Source organism: Cupressus sempervirens, chromosome 2, assembly GCF_028749045.1.
Source record: "Cupressus sempervirens isolate cs-2001-9-10 chromosome 2, ASM2874904v1, whole genome shotgun sequence".
Classification (NCBI taxonomy): domain Eukaryota; kingdom Viridiplantae; phylum Streptophyta; class Pinopsida; order Cupressales; family Cupressaceae; genus Cupressus; species Cupressus sempervirens.
Window position 1 is genome coordinate 491519186 of NC_143119.1, and position 22385 is coordinate 491541570.

Consider the following 22385-nt stretch of genomic DNA (forward strand, 5'->3'; position numbering starts at 1 on the left):
ATGGAAGCCTAACAAAAATTAGTGGAAGTTGAGTGAAAAACAAAAGGTACTGAGACAATTAGATGAAAAATAGTGCAAGCTGAGTGATTGTTAGTATATATCAAGTTAAGTTTTGTTGATGTCGAGCATCATTAAACTTTAGTATTTTTTGAGTAAACTATTGTTTAGTGAGTGAAAGAATAGTATAGATGTTGAGTGATAGAATGTTGATGCCAAGTTCCAGTAAATGTGTCAAATCAAAGATTTGACAAATCTGAGATGAATATTTTGTTTTCTTGAATTGTGTAAAGCATGTGGAGGATAACTATGGTGAGTTGGTGGTACAAAATTCAAGGTAAACTATTTTGAGGTGAATTTAAGGAAAATTATAAAAGAAGTTTCTAGAGGAACTAAATAGAAAAGTGGGTAGATTTATTGTATCATACCTAATCCTACCTAACCTTAAAATGGACGATTGTGATTGAGCGGGAAAATATTTAAATTCTCTATTTATAGAGATAGTTGGCCTAAAGAAAAGGTTGTCATGTCTAAGAACCTAAGGAAGAAAAGGAGTGAATTGTGTTGCTTCATTTAGTGGCCAAATAGAAGTGATTGTAATTGGCATACAAAGCAAGAAGGCTTAAGAGTATGAATGCTTGAAGGGTGAACAAGCTATCAAAGTTGAAGTGTGTGAAAATCAAGAAGTTCAAAGAAGATACCAAGGAAGAGGAAGAAGTGGATCATGATCAAGATTTAGTCAATTCTAAAAATGATGTTGTTATTGATCACAATGATGATGCTTCTACTAATTAGGATGATGATGAGGAGGAGGAGGAAAGGGAGAATTAGGATGATGATGATGATGATGAATATGGAGACGAAGATGAAGATGAAGATGATGATGATAATGATGACAACGATGATGATGATGATGATGTTGTTGATGACAATGACCATGATAGTGGTAGTGATGATGACGATGGTCTTGATGATGAGATGGATGAAGGATAATATCAATGATGGGGGGTGGGTAGGCCGGACGAGGGGGGGGGGGGGGGGGGTGGGGGGGGTGTTAATTAGCTAACATTGAAGGGGGGTTTGATGATCAATGACATGATTGAAATGTATAGGTTATGTGATCAATGCCTATCCTATTCAATATTGAGTTCTTGATAGATCAATGATTAATTTGATTAACTTTGTGATTTCAAATAAGGGCATGCAAGTGATTCAAAGGAATCCTTGTTACACTAAGAGACTTCAAAAAAAATCGAAAATATGTTTAGTTTAATACTTTAAAAATAGTGAGTGCATGTAATAAAAGACAAACTATTTTCTCATAATCTCACAAGAATTTACATGTTGTAACTGATGTCATTGCTTGTTTTTGCTAAACAAATGGAATAAATGATTTTACATTGCATAATATGTTGCTTTGTTTCTAACTTATCCTTGGTTAAATATAGCTTGGAAAGTTTCTACTAGTTCTTACATTTTGTGTTTTTGAATCCCTTTTTCTGACTGATGAACCATATTTGTTTTGCAACTCACTTAGATTTTCCTTTATAGAAGACTACCCTCCAATATTTGTAGAAGAATTTGGAGCTTGCCAAATATTTATTTTTAATAGAAATGGTCTTTTTTCTAAGGATCTTGTGATGATCCTTTGAAAGAAACTTTCAGTTAGAGGACTAGCTATGGGTGAATTATGTTTTGCTAAGTTTGTCAAAATATTCTTGGTATTGAGAACACTTTTCTTAGTCAATGAGCTAAATCCTTTTTGAGTTATATTCATTATAGTATGGTAATCCATATTCTCCTCCTTAATCAAGATTTCCTCCTCAATAGGAAAACATCCAATATGCTCTTGACCTTGCTTTGAAAAAAAATTAGAGTCTATGTCTAGGGAATTTGTGACAATCTACAACTTCAAATAGATAATGTGCTCCCAAACTAGACTATAGTCCAAATTTATTAGAAGGCTTCTTATTGACTACAATTGACTCACTTAATAGTTTTACAACTACATTTCTTCTCATTGAAGGTTTCCTTTCAATGTCACATAAGTCCAAGCCACCTAGCCCCTTCTGGAAAGAGAACTCTGAGACATAGCTCCATCTAAGATAGAGCATGAAGTCTCTTTGATAGTAGAAGTAGCCTAATAATTACAAGATTTTTTTTTTATAAATAACTTGACTAGTCCTCACAATTGTAAAAACTTGTTTTGATGGCTAATTGTCACTTGTATAGCACAACTATCACTACAACATCACAATTTTGACAGCTAATCCTGATGAATGAACGTCACTTCCATAGCATAGCTGTCACATAGAAATTGCAACTGTGATAATGGAGTGGAGGCTTAAGACATCATAATTTTTATGATGTACTATCACAATTGCAACTTCATGAATATGAACTCTTGTCCCTTTCTTCTTCCAAGTTACAATAGTTTATTCATTACTATTATGATAGATACCTTTGGCATCATAATTTGTGACAAAAGAAGTCCAACGCCTATCTGGAAAGAGCCAATTTGTGGTTCTATCAATTGGGTGATGGGTAGACATTGTATTTGTGACATCCTGCCATCACAATTTAGGTCCAAATATAGTAGTGACATCAACCTTAAGTGCTCGGTATTATTTCTGTGTCACCCTCCAATATATGAATTGTGGCTTCATGTCTCTTTTGCACTAATAATCACATATGCTAAAACTCATATATGGGTATAAATTATGCTTCTACATTCTAATAAAATACACCTTTTGTATTTTCCTAAATCTCTCATAAGGTAACACACACATTTCTACTCCACAATAAAACTAATGGAGTGCAAGGCAGGGGAATCCCCAAAGGAGATCTTGTAGTCCTTAGAAAATAACCACATATAGAAAACATAACAAGAGTGCAAGATCTGATACCAAATCACAACACTCTATTCATAAATATAAATGTTAGCATGCAATGTGTGGGGCTATAAGGCCTTCCTAGTTAGGGCCAAATACAACAACACTTACAATAACAATTCTACAAGATTCCTCAAGATCCAATTCCACACAAATCCCAACTTTTCCAGATCTACACTATAGAAGAAAACCCCAAGGAAATCTCAATTGTTGCTCACATACCACCAAGTAATCTCCTAGTTTACAAGCCTCAACTACTAGCCCTTCTCAAAATTTTGTCCTCCACTTCTTCCTCTTCTCCAAGTTAGATGATAATCTAAAATCTCTAATCCACTCCTCCAAAATGACTGAATGCCTAAAGACTCCACAAGACCCCTTACTTTACCCAGCTAACCCATAATTTGGCATAGTTCATTAAAAATTAAATTAAATCCCATACATTAAATATATGTTGAGCCACAAGTCAACCTCCAATAGATATTAAATACCAAAACACCTTAGAAGGATTACAACACAAATTAAATTCACATAGGAGAGACAACCAAGACCCAAATAGGTCCACACAAACTTCCATATTGCTCCACATCAAAATTACATGTTACATGCATTAAATGTTTCAAATCATTCAAGGAAATCTACAAGAACTTTAGTTGGCACCAACACACTGTTGAGTGTCAGAAAACTCCCAAGTATTTTTGAGAAACCAACACATGTTGAGAAACACATACATGTTAAGCACTATAGTGAGTGTCAAGAAATAGAATATTTTGAGTTCTTCGAGTTATTGAGCCCCTTCATTGACTAAGCTCGTCAACAAAAACCACATCCAAAAAGTGAGCAAGCACCACTTCTTTGGTGATCAAGTCTCGAACTCTTATCCAAAATCCCTCCAACATGTAGGGTTTCTAAGTATTCTAGGATGCTCCTACATCAGACACCCTAGATTCAAAAATATATTCTCAATAGTTGGAAGAACATCTTCTAGAATTCAACACACAAATTCTAAACTAGTTATTCACATACATATCCTCCAAGTCCTCAACTTGTACATTCTTTCCCTAACTCTTCTTCTTCTTCACATCCATCATAAATGTACTACAAGTCTTCTTTCCATGCTAATCTCCAACCCTCTTAGAGTTTTCCAACTCAACTTGGCTACCAATACTCAAGTTCCTTCTAACAAGCTCGTCATTCTATAAAGGAATTAGGGAATGCTTCCTGCCACCTTTCATAATTATAAACACATTCTTGACACAATCATGTGCATCCCTACAATCATACTACCAAGGTCTACCAAGAAACACATGACAATTATTCACATCCATAATATCACACAACACTTGATCCTTATACTTCCCAATCATCAACAAGGCATTGCTCCCTCACTTCCAAAGCATGGTCACCTTGCAACCAGCCAACGATGTCTCACTCTCTTTAAACCAAGTTTCTAAACCATCTCCTTAGCAACAAGGTTATTATTATTACCTCCATCCATAATCACCTTGTAGACTTTACCACTAGACTTACAAAAAATCCTAAACAAACTAGTCCATTGGATGGATTCCATTGTCCTCTAACTAATCATCACTTAGCAAGCTAGCAAACTCACTCCTTTCTTAGATTGACTATCTTAGACTTCAACATCATTCACAACAAAAACTCTCCTACCATGAGGAGATTGATAATATCTATGTTTTTCTTTACCACATCTACAACAAGTACATCTATACTCACCTTCACCTATCCTTCTTTTCTAATCAATAGGTTTTGGTTCATTTTCTACACTCAATTTTTCCCTTCTTGAGCTATCATGTTTCTCCTTGCGTCTAGCATTACCTTGATTTTTTCCTCTTCACCTTATCTTTTGCCTCTAGGGCATACTAATAAACATCCTCAACTAAATCAATCTTTAACATGCCAACCTCATCTTGGATATTGAATCTTAAACCATTAATGTACTGAGCTACATTATCCTTTGAAAATTATCTATTCCTTGACTAGATAGTCAACTTGTAGAACTCCTCGGCATAATATTTCATAGTCATATCCTTCTACTTCACATTCTACAATATTTTAAACAACTCAAGTTCATAATCAATAGGAATGAACTTAACCTTCAATTTAGTTACCATCAACCTCCATCTAGTGATCTTTATTTCACCTTCCTCCTCTCTATCTCTTTGTAGTTATTTCCAGCAAAGAGAAACATGTCCTTTCAACTTAGTTTGTGCCAACCTTACTTTGAGTGGGTCTCTAGTATCCTCTATTTAAAACTAAGCTTCCAACTCACCAATCTAATCAATCATGTCTTCAATATTAAAAGTACCTAAGAAATTAGAAACCTCCATCTTATGCATCAGCCTCAACTAAGATCTAGGTCTAGCAAACTGACCATCCCTAGTTCTAATAGGTCTCTTCACATGATTAGATTTGTCCTCTCCACTTGATTGAAAATTTTCAAAGTCTTTAGGAAATTCCTCATAAAAATCTTTAGCACCCCCCACACATCAAGGTACACCACCTAAAGCACTCATAACTTGAGCAATCATGTCACTCTTTATTAGTGTCATCTCAGATCTGAAACTAGCTTTAAACTTCTCCAATTTAAATCTAAAATCTGCTTTATCCTTCTCTGAGATCCTTTCTTCTACAACATCATTGAGATCGTCAATTTCCCTAGGGTCCAATCTTCTTGGAGGCATCTTCCAATATTTTCATAATCCCAAAGCAATAGATCCACAAATTTAGAAGATCAATCAACTACACTAGATCAACCTTCTCTTCTTTCCTTCACCCAAGTCCTAGTGCAAACTACCTCAACTTTGGTAACCTATATACATATTCAAGAACACCATAGCTCTTATACCACTTGATGGAGTGTAAGGTATGAGAATCCCCAAAGGAGATGTTTTAGCCCTAGGCTAATAACCACATAGTAGAAACAAAACAACAATGCAAGATCTAATACCAAATAACAACACTTTATTCATTAATATAAATATTTACATGTAATATGTTAGGCTATAAGGCCTTCCCAATTAGGGTTAAATACAATAGAAATTACAATAATAGTTTTGAAAGATCCCTTAAGATCCAACTCCACACTAATCCTAGCTAGTCTAGATCTACACTCTAGAAGAAGACCCCAAATAAAATCTCAACTTGTGCTCGCAAGCCCACCAAGTAATCTCCTAGTTTACCAAGCCTCAACTACTAGCCCTTTTCAAAATTTTCTCCTGCACTTCATCCTCTTCTCTTTGATCCACTTCTTTGAAAATTAATGAAGGCCTAAATACTCCACAAGATCCCTTATTTATATCCAACTAAGCCACAAGTCAACCTAGTTCATTACAAATTAAAGTAAATCCATTACATTAAATATATGTTAAGCCACAAGTTGGCCTCCAACATATATTAAATACCAAAATTCCTTAGAAGGATTACAACACAAATTAAATTCACATAGGAGAGACAACCAAGACCCAAATAGGTCCACACAAACTCCCAAATTTATCCATTTCACAATCACATGCTACATGTATTAAATGCTTCAAATCATGCAAGGAAATATGGACGAACTCCAATTAGCACCAACACATTGCCAAGTGTCAGAAACCTCCCAAGCATTATTGAGAAACTAGCACATGTTGAGAAATGCATACATGTTGAGCATTATAGTGAGTGTCAAGCAATAGAAGATGTTGAGTTCCATGAGTGACCAAGCTCCTTGGCCAAAACCACATCCAAAAGTGACTGAGTACCACTCCTTTGGTGACTAAGATCACAAATCCTATTCAAAATCCATCCAACATGCAAGATTGCTAACAACCCTAGGATCCTCCTACATTAAAAACAAGTAAATTGACCTATGGGTGGACACATACACACATACATAAACATGCATTTATAAATCACTACCAGGCACATGAGATTGACTACTGGGCACACAAACCCACTTGTTCATTTGATCCTAGTTTTTAATATTTTAGGATTGACTATCAAGGACACAAACCTGTGAGACCATTCAATCCTCCCTCAATTTGATTCATGGTAAGTGACAAAAATATTCCTAGGAAAGATAATCACTTTCTCTTTATGCTTTCATCTAGGTGGGACCGAATCCTAAGGGATGCAATCCTTTGTGGTGTTCTTGCCTTTCCTATATGGTGTCTTATATTTTTTAATAGCCTTTCAAATACAATATTATTGAATGATATGTTTTCTTAGCTAAGGTTTCTTTTGTTAGCTGATTTGGGCTTTAGTACTAACCCTTTTTATGTTTTTTTGGCTTTTTTCTCCTTTTGTTTTCTTTGGCTTTCCTTTTGCTTTGTTTTCATCCTATTGTGCATGAGATTAGAGTTAGGATCCTACATTTTGGGGCTTGTATCCTTAATCTTAGTGATGTTCTACCTTGATGTGATATCATATCTCTTCTCTCCTTTCCTCACCAAGACTGTGATTTGCCTCATACTCCCACTAAAATGGGGGCTAACTATACCATCTTAAAATAGATGCATTTCATTTTGAGACCTTTTAGCCCTCCTTATTATGAATTTGGTCTCTTTTTCTCCTCTCCTCTTCCATTTCATGCTTATTTATAATCTCTTTCTTTTTGACATGGTCTTCAAGGTGTTGTTTTGGTACCCTTTTGAACATATCTCATGTTTAGTTCACCATCTTCTAGTTTCACCTACACTAGCTCCTAGAACTTTTTATGGCAACTAAGACTTAACCTCCAAAACTAGGTTGACTTAGTTCAACCTAGTATAACCTATGTCTACCCGAGTTTACCTAGTCCTAAATAGTTCTGGAGCTCAAGGCCCAAAAGGATTTGGGGGTTTAATTAGTTTGTGACCATTAGCCAATCAGCCTAAGTTATTTTCTGGCATGAAAACTAGTATAAAACGAGGCTTGGGGGCTTCATTTTCATGTCTCATTATCAAGTTATCATGAATTATCAATAAATTCACAAGAAATAAAGTATTCAAGGCATTCTTATTCAAGCATTCAAGTCCAATTATCTCCTTCTTGCATCAAACTTGTTACTTCTAGGTGGTAGTGGAGCTTGGCTCTAAGGAGAAGATACACCATTCCAATCCATTCAAGCTCTTCCATTGTTTATCCATCACTTATAACATACATTTCTATACATGGGGTTTTGATTTCTTTATGATTTATTTGGGTCAAGGCTATTATAATTACATACTTAATCACATATCAAAGTTAATTGCATCTTTCACTTGATATTATTTAGATCTACTACATGTAAGAATTTTCATTATTATTTTCATTATAAATTATAGTTGATTTTTTAGCCTAGGCCTTGACCAAGCCAAGTCCTCATCAAACCCCAACCCTTAACTTCTTTTTTTTGTGTTGATTTACAAGTTGGGAGCAAAAAGGATTACATAAATGGAACCTACTATTAGCAAAATTTCTAGAGTCATTAGTTGTAGTTCACTAGACTATATGGACCTAGTTGTAGGATGTCTTCCCCAAGTCAACCTAATCCTTTAGGGCCTATTTGGTGAGTGAAATAGGACTACATATTTTGGAATACATATTTTGGAATACGTATTCTGGAATAGAACGCATTCCTATTATCCATTTGGTTCAGCCAATATTTGATGGGAATTCGTGGACCTGAAAATTTATGTTTTCTAAAATTAAAAAAAATAGAATAGGAATACATATTCCAATACCACCTGTTTGGATGGAATTACAAAACCCCATTTTTGGGCCAAAATTGGAATATGTATTCCTATTTTACCTCATATTCCAATCCCATTTTGGTGCATCCAAACAAGGAATTCTTATAGTCAAATTCTGGGGAGATTTATGGTTTTTCTCCTTTTTTCATTTCATTTTGACATCCATGGAAAGATATTTAAATATAGTTTAGATCTATGAGTTTTAGAGTGAAAATACATCATCTTCTACACATTTTGAGGTGAATCATTTGTATTTTATTTCCTTTCCTATCTTTACCCTAGATTTAAATATTAATTGGTCTAATTAACTTTGCATAGCATCTAGATTTACTTTATTTAAGCAATTAGTTCAATTTCACATTCAAATTATCCTATTAAGGGCCAAAGAGAGTACATTTCCTTGTATTGAATTCCTCATTACAATTCAAATTTAGTATTAGATCCCTTCTTCTTTTGGGTCCTAGCTAATCTAACTTGAATCATAAGTGGAACCATAGTTGGAAATTCACATCTTTCCCTCACACACATATTTGAATGGCTTAGTGACTTCATAAATTGGAAGTATACATCTTATTAAACTACTTCCATTTTATCACTAAACATGGAAACTCCCCTTATGATTTCCTAGGAAAACACTGTAGGTGGATTCAAGCGGAAGCACCCCTTGCAAGATTCTAAGATTAGTGGCCCTAAGCATGATCCTTGTCATGATAAAGAGCATGGTCAAGGGGTAGTGCCCCTGAAGGTAAAAATGAATTTAATATTGTAAAATGGTTGATCTCTAAACCTATCTTTCCTATTAGTTTCTAACACTTAGTCATTTCTAAGGCAGTATTGGATGGTCATCACCACAACTAAGCCATCAAGAGAAGCTTTAGTTACAAAGTACTTGTTTGTTTTTCAACACATCCCCATCAAGTCAAAGGTTTCCAAGCACTACAGTTGAGAATGAGAAAGCATATGAGCCAAGTAACCCAGTTGAGACTAAGAAGGTAGAAAGTCTATTATGAACAAGTGAATAGAATATGAGTGAGTGAGTAGAAGCCAAGTGATAGTATGAATGTTAGTCATGACTAAGCCTAAGAACATTCAAGTTTCAACTAAACAAATTTTGGCATATGAGTAATTGCACCAACACTTATGTAAGTCATTTTGGTTGACTTATGCATGACATTTAAAGATCGTAAAGACAATTAAGTAGGATATTACACATTTTTTTAGATGGCATTAATACTAAGACAAGAAAATTAAGAAATTATAAAATAAGAATGGAAAATCGAAAAAGGATGTAATATGTATTGTTGATATCAATCTATAACTTTCTATGATTACAAATTTAACAAGGGTTCCTACCTTAGGATTAGTGTGTATGAGAATGGAAGAGAAGTGAAGGAGAGAACAAGCTAAGTAAAGAATGAATGAAAACTAAGTATGAAAGGAGTTAAAAGAGTGCAAGCAAAGTAGTAAGGGACATAATAGACATATCAGACAAGGAGATTTGTAATAAGCTTTCATGGAAAACTAAAGAATCATGTAGTGAATTAATTTTAATAGATTGAGTCAAGGATAATATCTTAACAATGTGGTTTTAAAAAACCTATTTTAAATCTCCTAATAGAGTCCTTACATTACTATAAGTGTAAAACCCTTTAATATGGTAAGACCTAATAGTCTTAAATTCTTTTAAGAGACAAAATCTCTTATAGGGTAGATCATCTGATATGATCAAAATTGTAATCCTAGCAGGTTAACTTTGTTGTTGCAATAGTGAAGATTTGTGGGTTTCATCCCTATCCCAATTTTACCTTTATATTGAAGTGCTTTCAAGTAACCAAAACCATTGTGTTATGTGTTGATGATGTTCATGGATGTTATGCTTAGATATATTTCATATCAGTATTACTTGTCTATGTTTATATAGTATAAGATCTATGATATGAGATGGATTAGGTAAAAATTGATTTATGAAAGAAAAGTATTATAGATCCTGATTCACCCCCCACCCCCAGCCCTCTCATTATCTTATTTCCCATTAAGATTTCAAATAATTGGTATCAAATATTTTTTATGAAAGAAAAGTATTATAGAGTCTAACAACTTGAGAGGATCAAATCTTGTAGATGAAGGAATACAAGATGGGAAAAACCATTTGGAACCAAATGATTGAAATCTAGACCATATTGCAACAACTTGAAGGAGGAAAAGAAGAGTGAAAGAAATCTTTAAAGAAAAATGATGCACTATACAAGGAAATTGATACACAAGGTTTTCTTAATAGTAGGAATACTAATGAAAATGATACAACAATGGTATATCTACTAGAGAAGAACAACATTCTGAACAAAGAATTCAAAGAACTCAAGAGAGAAAAAGAAAGAAGAAGAAAAAAAAATAGCTAAAGAACACAAAAGAAAAATGGCTTCTAGAATTGAAGAAACTTCATTTGAGGTGCAAAAGCTCACAAAAATCAGTTGGACATGATGAACTAGTTGTTAATTACAAATCAAGAGTTGAATAGGAAGGACATGGATATCACAAATATGAGATTAAAAAGTGACCAACTAAGAAATGAGTTAGGATATGAGAAAGAACTATTAGAAAGAATTAACAATAAAATTGAAGCTATTAGATACTTTGAAGAATTGATGATATCACCAAGGTCATCCACTGATACTTTTGGTCTAGGAAATGACAAGAACTCTTCATCTATTGAGGAAGGAGAGTCATCAAAGAGTGGAGAGAAAAGAAATGAAAAATCCAAAGGCAAAGCTACTTGTCATCATTGTGGTAAACTTGGACATACAACTAATATTTATAGGAGCAAAAATGGAACAAAAAACCCAAAACCTAAGTTTATTGGTAGCTATTTTAATTGAAAGAAACAAAGACACTTAACACATGAATGCAGATCAAAGAAAAGAGATGCACCTACTATACCTAGACTTGGAGACCATTGTATTAACTATAAGAAATAAGGACATGGAGTTTATGAATGCAGATCCAAGGAAAAATCTAACTAGGCATTTGGAAAAAATAAAAACACATGCACCTAAGAAAATAAACTCTTACAATTGGGATTACAACACAAAGTATAATTATCATTATTGTGGAGAGTATGGGAACATTCTAGAGCATTGCATTAAGACACATTTTAGAGGTAATTACAAGAGATGGTTGAATGGAAACCTAGTTTGTTTCAATTATCGTAATGTTGAACATGTTTATAGTAAGAACTGTAGGACCTAAGCACCAACACCAAACAAAGGAAATGAAAAAGGTAAAATGATGAAAGGTTCTCCCCTTAATACCATAAACCCATAATAGAAACAAATAAACAACAAAAAATGTGAGAAGAAAATATGGACTTTTTATTATCACCACAAATGTAGAATTACAAAATTTACAAGTACAATATGCTAAACCACATGGGTGCCTTCATTACAGTAATCTGCAAGAATAAGTTGTGAACAATCACCCAGAGTTGTCCTAGAAAATGTTCAAGCCTTTCTTAAATAAGAAATTTTATGCCACCAAAGAAGGATCTAGACATTGAAACTTAATACCTAGGGCCGAAAAAGCCTAACAATACATATAGAGTTAGCCAAATACATCTTTGACAATTATTTTAGATATTTTGGGTAGCCTAAATTTGGAAGGCCATAACTCTCAAACCATTTCTCCAATTGTCTATTATAATTGCTTTTGCAAAAAGCTAGCTCCAGATCTACATGCTTGGAACTATGCAAGCACCCTTCTATTGAGTTTTTAAACCTCATCTATGCACTCTAAGGGCTCCAATGGTGAGCTTGAAGATTTTTCTACAATTTTTTCCAACAAAAATCTGCAATACCTTGTTTGATACTTAATCTGGAGCAATGAGATTTTTATGGTAGGCTTATAATTCTAAAATGAACCTTCATGTAGAAAATGAGAACATTCTGAGCTTGTATGACAAACTTACTAAAAGAACAAGTTCCCATAAATAGTAACCTTACTATGACAAACTCTTCCCTTGCTAGCCATGATGAATCCTCTACTAGACTCCCTTTCCATTTCACCAACTATTCCTCATAAGTTTTATTCCTTGTACCTTTTCTACCATGACTATCTAGTATCTACTCAATCTCCTTTTTAGTTGAACTAGCTACTAAAATACTCCACTACACTTTTGTAACTTCATCTCCATCACCTCCTTCATAATACTCTGTCAAATCTAAAATATTAAATATTGGTGAAATATTCAATTCAGTAGGAAACTCCACTTTATCAGCATTTCTAGAATCATGCCTTTTCACTATCTTGCATAGTCTAAACTTCTTCATCTTCAACTTATTATGTGTACCCAATGGAAAATGATCCTTTTGCAAATGAACCATGACTTCATTTCCAATCTAAAATTTATCATACCTCCTTTTCACATCTACCTTAGTCTTTTACTATGTATTCATTTTTATGATGTGCTTCCTCACTTCCTCATGGATGTTCTTCAAATTTACAACAAATTCTTCTACTTCAGCACTACTTATCTCTCCTTTATCTAACTGTCACAATTCAAAGGAATTTCTAGAACTATTCTCATATACAATCTAGAATGGTGATTTACTAGTACTCCTATTGATAGAATTATTAGATGCAAATTTTGCCTATGGTAAAATTATATCACATCCTTTTGGCTTGTCTCTAACCAAACATCTTAGTAAATTTTCCAAACTCCTATTCACCATTTATGTTTGTCCATTAGTCTTTGGATGATGTGATGAATTGAACTTCAAATTTGTCTTCAACTTCTTCCTTAATGTACAATAAAAATACCCAAAAAATTTGGTATCTCGATCTAAAACTATACTCTTGGGCGACCATGTAGTCTCACCACTTCTCTTAGAAACAACTCTACCACATGAACAATGTCACTAGTCTTCTTGCAAGGAACAAAATGTGCATATTTGAAAGCCTATCAACCAACAAAAAATAGAATCATTTCCTCACTAAGTCTTCAACAATCCAAGAAAAAAATCCATGTTGACATCCTCCCATGGCTTCTCTATACATGTAATGGTTGATATAGCCTTGCATTCTACTTCATGCCTTTCACTGTTTCACATATTCTGCAACTCTATACAAAATTCTTCACATCCTACTACAATTGTGGCCAGTAATAATTCTCTACAACCAAATCAATGGTAGCCAATCCTCTACTATGCTTCTCCTTGATGAGATTTTCTCACATTGAATGTTTTGGAATACACAACTGGATTCCTTTGCAAAACATACTATCCTAGATCATGAAATCCAACCACTTTTTCCTATCAAGTATAATAGGTTTTGTACAAGCCTTCCATGCTTCACCAAAATTAGGATCATCTGGATACAAAGTATTGAGTACTTTGAACCCAACCATCTATATCTACATTTCTATCAGCAAAAGTTGTCTCCTACTAAGAGCATCGGCAACTATGTTAGACTTCCCACCCATGTGTTTCATCTAAAATGTACAACTCTGCAAAAACTCAACCCACTTCAAATGCCTTTGGTTTAATTTTTCTTGACTATTCAAATATTGCAAAGCTTGATGATCTATATACAAAAGAAACTCCTTAGGAAGAAGATAGTGTCTCCACTTCTTTAATGGTTGGACTATAATATAAAATTCCATATCATAAATAAAGTATTTTCTTTTTGCATCATTTAACTTCTCACAAAAATAAGCAACATGTCTACCTTCTTGGCTCACAATAGCTCCTATTGCAATACCACTAACATCACTGTCTACTTGAAACACCTTTTTAAAATTAGGAAGTGCTAAAACAGGTTGCTCAATAAATTTCTATTTCAATGGATTAAAACTCTTATTTTCTCCTACCATCCACTTAAATTCTTTCCTATCACCTCTCATTATTTCAATCAAGGGTCCATAAATACTACTAAAACCTCTTATGAACTTTCTATTATAACTAGCCAATCTATAAAAAGATCTTAGCTCTATCACACTCCTTGGAGTAGGTTATTCAAGGATAGCCTTCACTTTCTCTAGATCTATTTTTAGACCTTCTACTAAGACTACAAATCCCAAGTACACCAACACCTTCTTTACAAAACTACACTTCTTTGGATTTATCAGCAACTTTTCTTCCCTTAACTTATCAAACACCTTGTGAATATGGATCAAATGCTCCTCCAATGTTACACAATAAAAGGTAAAAGAATCCCCAAAGGAGATGTCCTAGTCCCCAACAAATAACCAAATAATGGAAACACAACAACAATGCAAGATCTGATACCAAATCATAACTCTTTATTCATATAATAATTATTTACATGCAATATTCCCAACTATAAGGTCTTTTGAGTTATGACCAAATACAATAATAATTACAATAACAATTTTGCAAGATCCCTCGAGATCCATTCAAAACCCTAGCTAGTCCAGATCTATAAAATAACATCAATCTAGTAGAAACCTCCAAGGTCTCAACTTTTTCTCACAAGACACCAAGAAACCTCCTTGTTTATAAACCACAACCACTAGCTCCTCAATCCAAACTCACAACTCTACCACAATCCTAATGTAAACTGCCTCACATTTGGCACTCTATCCATAGACTCAGGAAAACTTGCCCTTCAGTTACTCTCCAAACTCACTCCTTTGAAATGAATGAATCACTCCATTAATGAATTACTAAAAGAATCCACAAGATTCCCTACTTATACCCAACTAAGCCATAAGTTAGCCTAGCAATTATAAATTAAATAAACTCCTTGCATTAAGTGCATATTTAAGCCACAAGTTGGCTCACAACAAACATTAAGTACAAAAATGTTAACCCTCATATTAAGATAACCACACAAAATACTTAAGAAAAATCCCAAGTTTACAACCAAGATTAAATGCTCATAAGAGAGATAACCAAGATGACAAATAGGTCTACATAAACTCCTAGATCGATCCAGTTCACAATCACATGCTACATGCATTAAATGCACCAAGAACTCTGGTTGGCACCAACACATTTCCAAGTGACAACAAACTCCCAAGCATCACTAAGCTCCCACAAGCATTGTTGAGTTCCAACATGTGCCAAGCACAAAAGACCGTGTCAAGCTCCAAGATCATGCAAAGCTCCTAGACCATGCCAAGCTCCATAGACCGTGTCGAGCTCCCAGAGCATGCCGAGCACTAGTCCTTCTTCAACTAAGTACTAGTCCAAGCACCATCCAAAGTAATTACTCAGCCTCCTCTCATGAACTCCAAAGTAGTCACAGAGAAAAATCAAGATGCTCTTGTATTAGACTCCTTAGACAAATAGAAAATTGTGTCCCACACTTTCATGCCCAAAGAAAGATCAACAACCATCTTCATCTTTGCTAAAGGCTTCCATTTCAATAGGGACAAGAAAACCAATTTACACATCATCCACATCTGCATCATTCTATCAAACACTAGAATCTCAACCATCCAAATAGTATGCTCACTCCTAGGAACAACCTAAACATAATGCTTCATCAACAAATCCTCATCCATAATAGCAAGTAGTGAATCCACACCAGCATCAAAATATCTACATAAGAAACAATATGTAGATCTCCATCAACACATGCCAAACTCACAACACCAACAATCTCATTTCTCATAACAAGATGCTTTGCAACATAAAACTTGTCACCAACATCAACCAAATCATCCATGACCGAGTGCCCTACAATCTCCATGATAAACTCAGCCAACTAATCATGAAAACTAACCTTTGTCCAACATCAACAAGGTTAGGAATATCTTCTACAACAACCTCTAGCTACTCTATAGGTTTTGTATCAGACTCCACAAACTAATCAACAAAACTAAACTCTTCCACCTCAACCTTGTTAAGCCATCTTCTCTCTCAAATAAGTCTCTTAACTAGCCAAAAAAATCTCTTTTGGATTGATAGACTACAACTCCACAAACATCTATTGAATTTCTTTGTTATCCCATCCTTAACTCGATTAGCCAAACTAGCTTGAAATTGTACAAACATATCAGAACACCTCATCTCCACCACACCATGGAGATTCTTAATTATCACAAGGTCTAATCCTCTCAGAGCCATCTTCCAAGATCTTTACAAATGATCTATAACAAATCCTTCCCACACTCCTTGTGATAAACTTGAATTTTTTACAAGTTATATCACAATCTACAAGTGTAGGAACATGGATCTGCAAGTGTAAATAACAAGTGTAGGAACACGGATCTACAATCTACAAACTCCTTGTGATCATGGCTCAACAAGATCAGCCTTTTATATCTACATCCATTGGTCCATCTGCAAGTCCTTTGCAATTGTAGGTCAAAATTATGATCTACCTCAAAACCACAATTTGTTGCCTCACAACCAAGAGATCCAAGACTCTAAAAAGAACAATCCATCACCAAATTGAGAATAACTCAGATCAATATCTCTCAACCCAAGTCCTAGTGGAAATTGCTTCAACTTTTGCAATCTGTCTACAAACTCAAGAACCTTTGCTCTTATACCACCTAACACAGTGCAACTTAGGAGAATTCCCAAAGGAGATGTCCTAGCCCCCAACAAATAACCACATAGTGGAAAAACAAGAACAATGCAAGATATAATACCAAATCATAACTCTTTATTCATATAATAATTATTTAAATGTAATATGCCCAGCTATAAAGCCTTCCAAGTTATGGCCAAATACAAAAACAATTATAATAACAATTCTACAAGATCCCTCAAGATCCAATCCAAACCCTAGCTAGTCTAGATCTGTAACATAACATCAATTTGGTAGAAACATCAGAGATCTCAACTTGTGCTCACAAGCCGCCAAGAAACCTCCTTGTTTCTAAACCATAACCAGTAGCTCCTTAATCCAAACTCATAACTCTACCATAATCTTGCTATAAAATGCCTCACATTTGGTGCTCTTTCTATAGACTCAAGAAATTTTTCCTTTAGCTACTCTCTAGACTCACTCCTCCAAAATGAATGAATTACTAAAAGACTCCACAAGACCCTCTACTTATACCCAACTAAGCCACAAGTTGACCTAGAAAAAAATAAAATAAACCCCATGCATTAAATTCATATTTAAGCCACAATCACCTCACAAAATATATTAAATACAAAAATGTTAGCCCTCGTGTTAATTTGCAACTAACATGCAATAACCACACAAAATACTTAGGAAAAAGCTCAAGTTTACAACCATGATTAAATGCACATATGAGAGATAACCAAGACCAAAAATTGGTCCATAGAAACTCCTAGATTGATCAATGTCATGATCACATGCTACATGCTTTAAATGCACCAAGAGCTTCAGTTGGCACAAACACACTACTGAGTGATAACAAAGTCACAAGCATCATCGTAATCCCACAAGCATTTCCAAGTTCCAACACATGCTAAGCATAGAAGACCATGCCAAGCTCTAAGACTATTCCACTCTCCTAGAAGATGCCGAGATCCATAGACCATGTTGAGCTCCTAAAGCATGTTGAGTACCAGTCCTTCTTTGACTGAGTACTAGTCCAAGAACCCTCTGAAGCAACCACTAAGCCTTGTCCCATGAAATCCAAAATAGTCATCAAGAAAATCCAAGATACTATTGAATCATAATGTCTTACTAAAGATCAAAATATCATCTAAGTATACAATGACAAACCTACCCAGAAACTCCTTTAGTACCTCTTTCATGAGCCACATGAAAGTGCTCAATGCATTGGTTAGCCCAAAAGGAATGAATAACCACTCATATAGTACTTCCCTTACCTTCAAAGTAGTCTTCCACTCATCATCTTCCCTGATATGAATCTCATGGTATCCACTCTTCATATCTATCTTTGTGAAATACTCAGCTCCACATAGATAGTCCATAATATCATCCATCCTTAGCAATGGAAATCTACATCTGATTGTGATCTTGTTGATAGCATGAGAATCTATGTTCATCCTCCATTATCCATTCTTCTTTGGTGCTAATATGGATCGTACAACACATGGATCAAACTCTCTTGAATCAACCCTTTCTGCAACAACTTATGAACTTGTCTGTTTAATTCTTCACTTTCTATTGGTGTCATTCTATGTTGTACCTTGTTTGGAAAAATAGCTCGTAGAACCAAATATATCTGGTGACTGATCTTCCTCATTGGGGACATTTCATCAAGTAGCATATCTTATACAATATCCAAAAACTCTCCCAACATATCTATAACTTCTACAAGTACCTCCTCTACTTCTTCTTTATTACCTTTTGGAATTATAGTAAAACACATATGCTCACGCTTCATACCTTCGAGAAAGTATTTTCCATAATAAAGCATATTCTAGAAACACTAAATATGTTTTCTTCTTTATCCTTCAATGGCTTCAACTTATGCTTCACTCCATCCTTGGTCAAAGTGTAGGCATTTTCTCATCCATCATGTACAACATGCATGTCAAACTGCCATGGCCTACCCAACAACATAATAAATATATCCATAGGTATGATATAACATAGTACCTCATCCTGGTAACTTCAAAACTTGAACTTCAATGAGCACTACTCATTGGCCATGACCTTGTGGTCATCTTGCACCCAGAAAATATGTTATGGATGTGGGTGTTTCTATCTCTTCAGCTTCAACTTGGTGACCATCATCTTTTACATTAGATTGTCAATACTTCCACCATTAATTATCACATCATAGCAGTTATCTTCACATCATCTCCTTGTGTGAAACAAACTCCTTCTTTGATTAGTTTCATTCTCACAACTCAATAGGATTCTTCTATTAACTAGGACTTCTCCTCTTTCAGCATCTTTAGAATGTGATTATCTGGCATCTTCATCAAACTATGCAACCCTAGCCTAGCCTTTTGTTCTCTAGTCTATCCTTCCTTGGAACTAGGAACATTCAAATCCTCTATGCTCTTCTTTGTCATAGTGAAAAAATTTCCCACATAAGCCTCCTCTTCTAGATCCTTGTCCTCTACCTCTTCCTCTCTGATCTCTATTATTCTGATCATGGAAATAATTGGAATTTTTTCCCCTCTAGTCCTAACTACCACTTCCAACATTATCCTTGTTCTTTTTTTCATCATTACAAGAACCATAAGATCGTCTAGATATTCCTCCCTAAACTCTTCCACTATTATTGTTGTCAATCTTCTTGCTCAACTTCTCCTCAACTCTTAGGAAAAATGGATATGCCTCCTCAATACTGTTCATTCAAACTAGACTTAGTTCATCCTAAATACTTGGCCTTAACACATTAAGATAAGGGTCTACTTTATCCTTATCAACTTCTACATGGTTGGTTCTAATGAGAACTTAATAGAGCTCTTTGGTATACTCTTGAACAAATTCCCACTTGCTTCAACCCTTGCATTTTCTTCAAAAGATCAAACTCATAATCTACAAGAATGAATTTTAGCTTTAGTTTAGCTATCATCCAATACCATCTAGTGCTTTTATCCTTTCCCTTTCTATTTCACTCCAATTTAACCCCCTGCCACTATATATTTGCATATCCCTTCAGTTTTGCCTTCGCAAAGTTGACCCTATCAGGATCCTCAATATCTTCATACTTAAAGTACTCCTCTAGTTCATTGATCCAATTGATTAGCTCCTCTAGGTTAATAGTTTCCAAAAATATGGGAACCTCAAACTTAGGTATTTTTCCAATGAAGATGGCTTTAAAAAGCCTCTCTTCCTTTAGGTTTATAACTTCCTTTGGTTCGACATTTTCTTCTTCTTTGTCTTCATCCTCACTTTCATCTCTTGTGGTAAGATTTATTCCTCTGCACAATTGTTCTTACAATTCTTGTATTTTTCTTTAGAGGGCTCTAAAACCCTCAAGTGTAATAGCTATAAATCTTTCATCATGCTCTCTTCATGGAGGCATTTTATGCACTTCCATTGAAACCCTGGTATAAACTACCTCACAATCAGTTATCTATCTACACGCTTAGCACAAACACAGAATTACAAAATTCACAAGTAGAGAATTAAAAAATTCACATGTACAATATTCTAAGCCATGTGAGCACCTTCATTACAATAATCTACAAGACTAAGCTATAAACCATCACCTAGAGCTATCCTAGGCAATGTTTGAGTCTTTCTTAAATAGGCAATTTTATGCCACTTGAGAAGGTTCTAGACATTGAAACTGAATACCTAGGGCTGACAAACCCTAACAATACATATACAGTTGGCCAAGTACATATTTGACAATTATTTTAGATATTTTAGGTAGCCCAACTTTGGAAGGGCTTAACTCTTGAGCCATTGCTTTGATTGGCTATTACAACCACTTTTTAGAAATGCCAACTCTAAATCTATAGGCTTGGAATTGTGCAAGTGCCCTTCCATCAAGTTTGTGGACCTCATCTAGGCACTCTAATGCTTCTAATGGTGAGCCCAAAGATTTATCTACAAATATTTCCACTAAAAATATGCAATAACTTGTTTGATACTTATGCTAGAGCAATGAGATTTTTATGGGAGGCTTATAATTCTAAAATTAACCTTCATGTAGAAAATGAGAACATTCTGAGCTTGTATGAAAAACTTACTAAAAATAACAATTTATCATAAATAGTAACCACCATGTCTACTAGTCCTTATTAAAATAGAAAATACTAAAAAAAAAATATCTTTGGGTTATACAAGATTTCTCTTACATCCAAGATGCTCTTGCATCATAAAATAAAATTTGAGGCAAAGAAAACATGGAAAGAGATAGTAGATGCTAGAACCAGCTAAGAAAGCAAAGCCGAGATCACCCAATCTAATGGATCAGGTGATTACACCACATCTAACTAAGAAAAAGAAGGTATGTAAGGGATTGTATAATTTATATAATATCATACATTACATTCTAACAATAAAATGGTTAAAATTTCATATCAACATGAATCAAGATGCATTAGGAAAAATCTAAGAGAAGTATTAGGCAATGAAATATGTTTTACTATCAAGTGTCAAACATTAGTATTACAGTCTATATTGACTAAGCATTGCAATATAGATTGAGAAATTACATCGACCGAGCTAATATATTGGCCAAGAGAATTGGTATTCATTGAGTGAGTTGATAGTGACCAATTATTTGAATAGAGGTATGAAAGACTAAGATAGTTGTTATACACTTACCAAAGTACAAGTGCATTTATTACACACCTAACTGGAAAAATTGAAGGTATATATCAAATTTGGGCATTCATTTTATAATCTACCAAGTAAATTCAAATCCTCACATGATTCAGAGGTGATTTAGGAAAATTTAATGAAAAAGCAAGAGAATTATGTTGTGTCATTGACAATTCGATAGAATTTAGTAAGTAAAATTTTTAGTACTAAGCTAGTTGTTTTCTAAGGTTGTCAAAAAAAAGTTTGTTTTGAAACCCTAGTTTTAAATGTTATCATCGACATCTATAACTAAAATAATGAAGGAGAGAAACACAAAGATTGTGAGGAATGATCAGTGTCCTTCACCCAATTTTAGTTATTGTTCAAATTTTGAACTAACTGAAGATGAAATTGGTGCTCTATCATTAATTCCACCAAGGGTTCCTATAATTCAAGATGTATAAACTTGTTATATGAAAAAATTTGAAAAATCCAAAGATTTTGAGATGAGATTAGCATATAAGAAGTTGTGTGACAATGGAGTATTAAAGGATGAGTATAACACTGTTAGCGAGAAAGGGCTTACCTATACCCTAGATTTTTTGAAAGTCTTCAAATCTAAATGGATAAAGATTAAATTGATCTATGTTCATGATATGAAGAT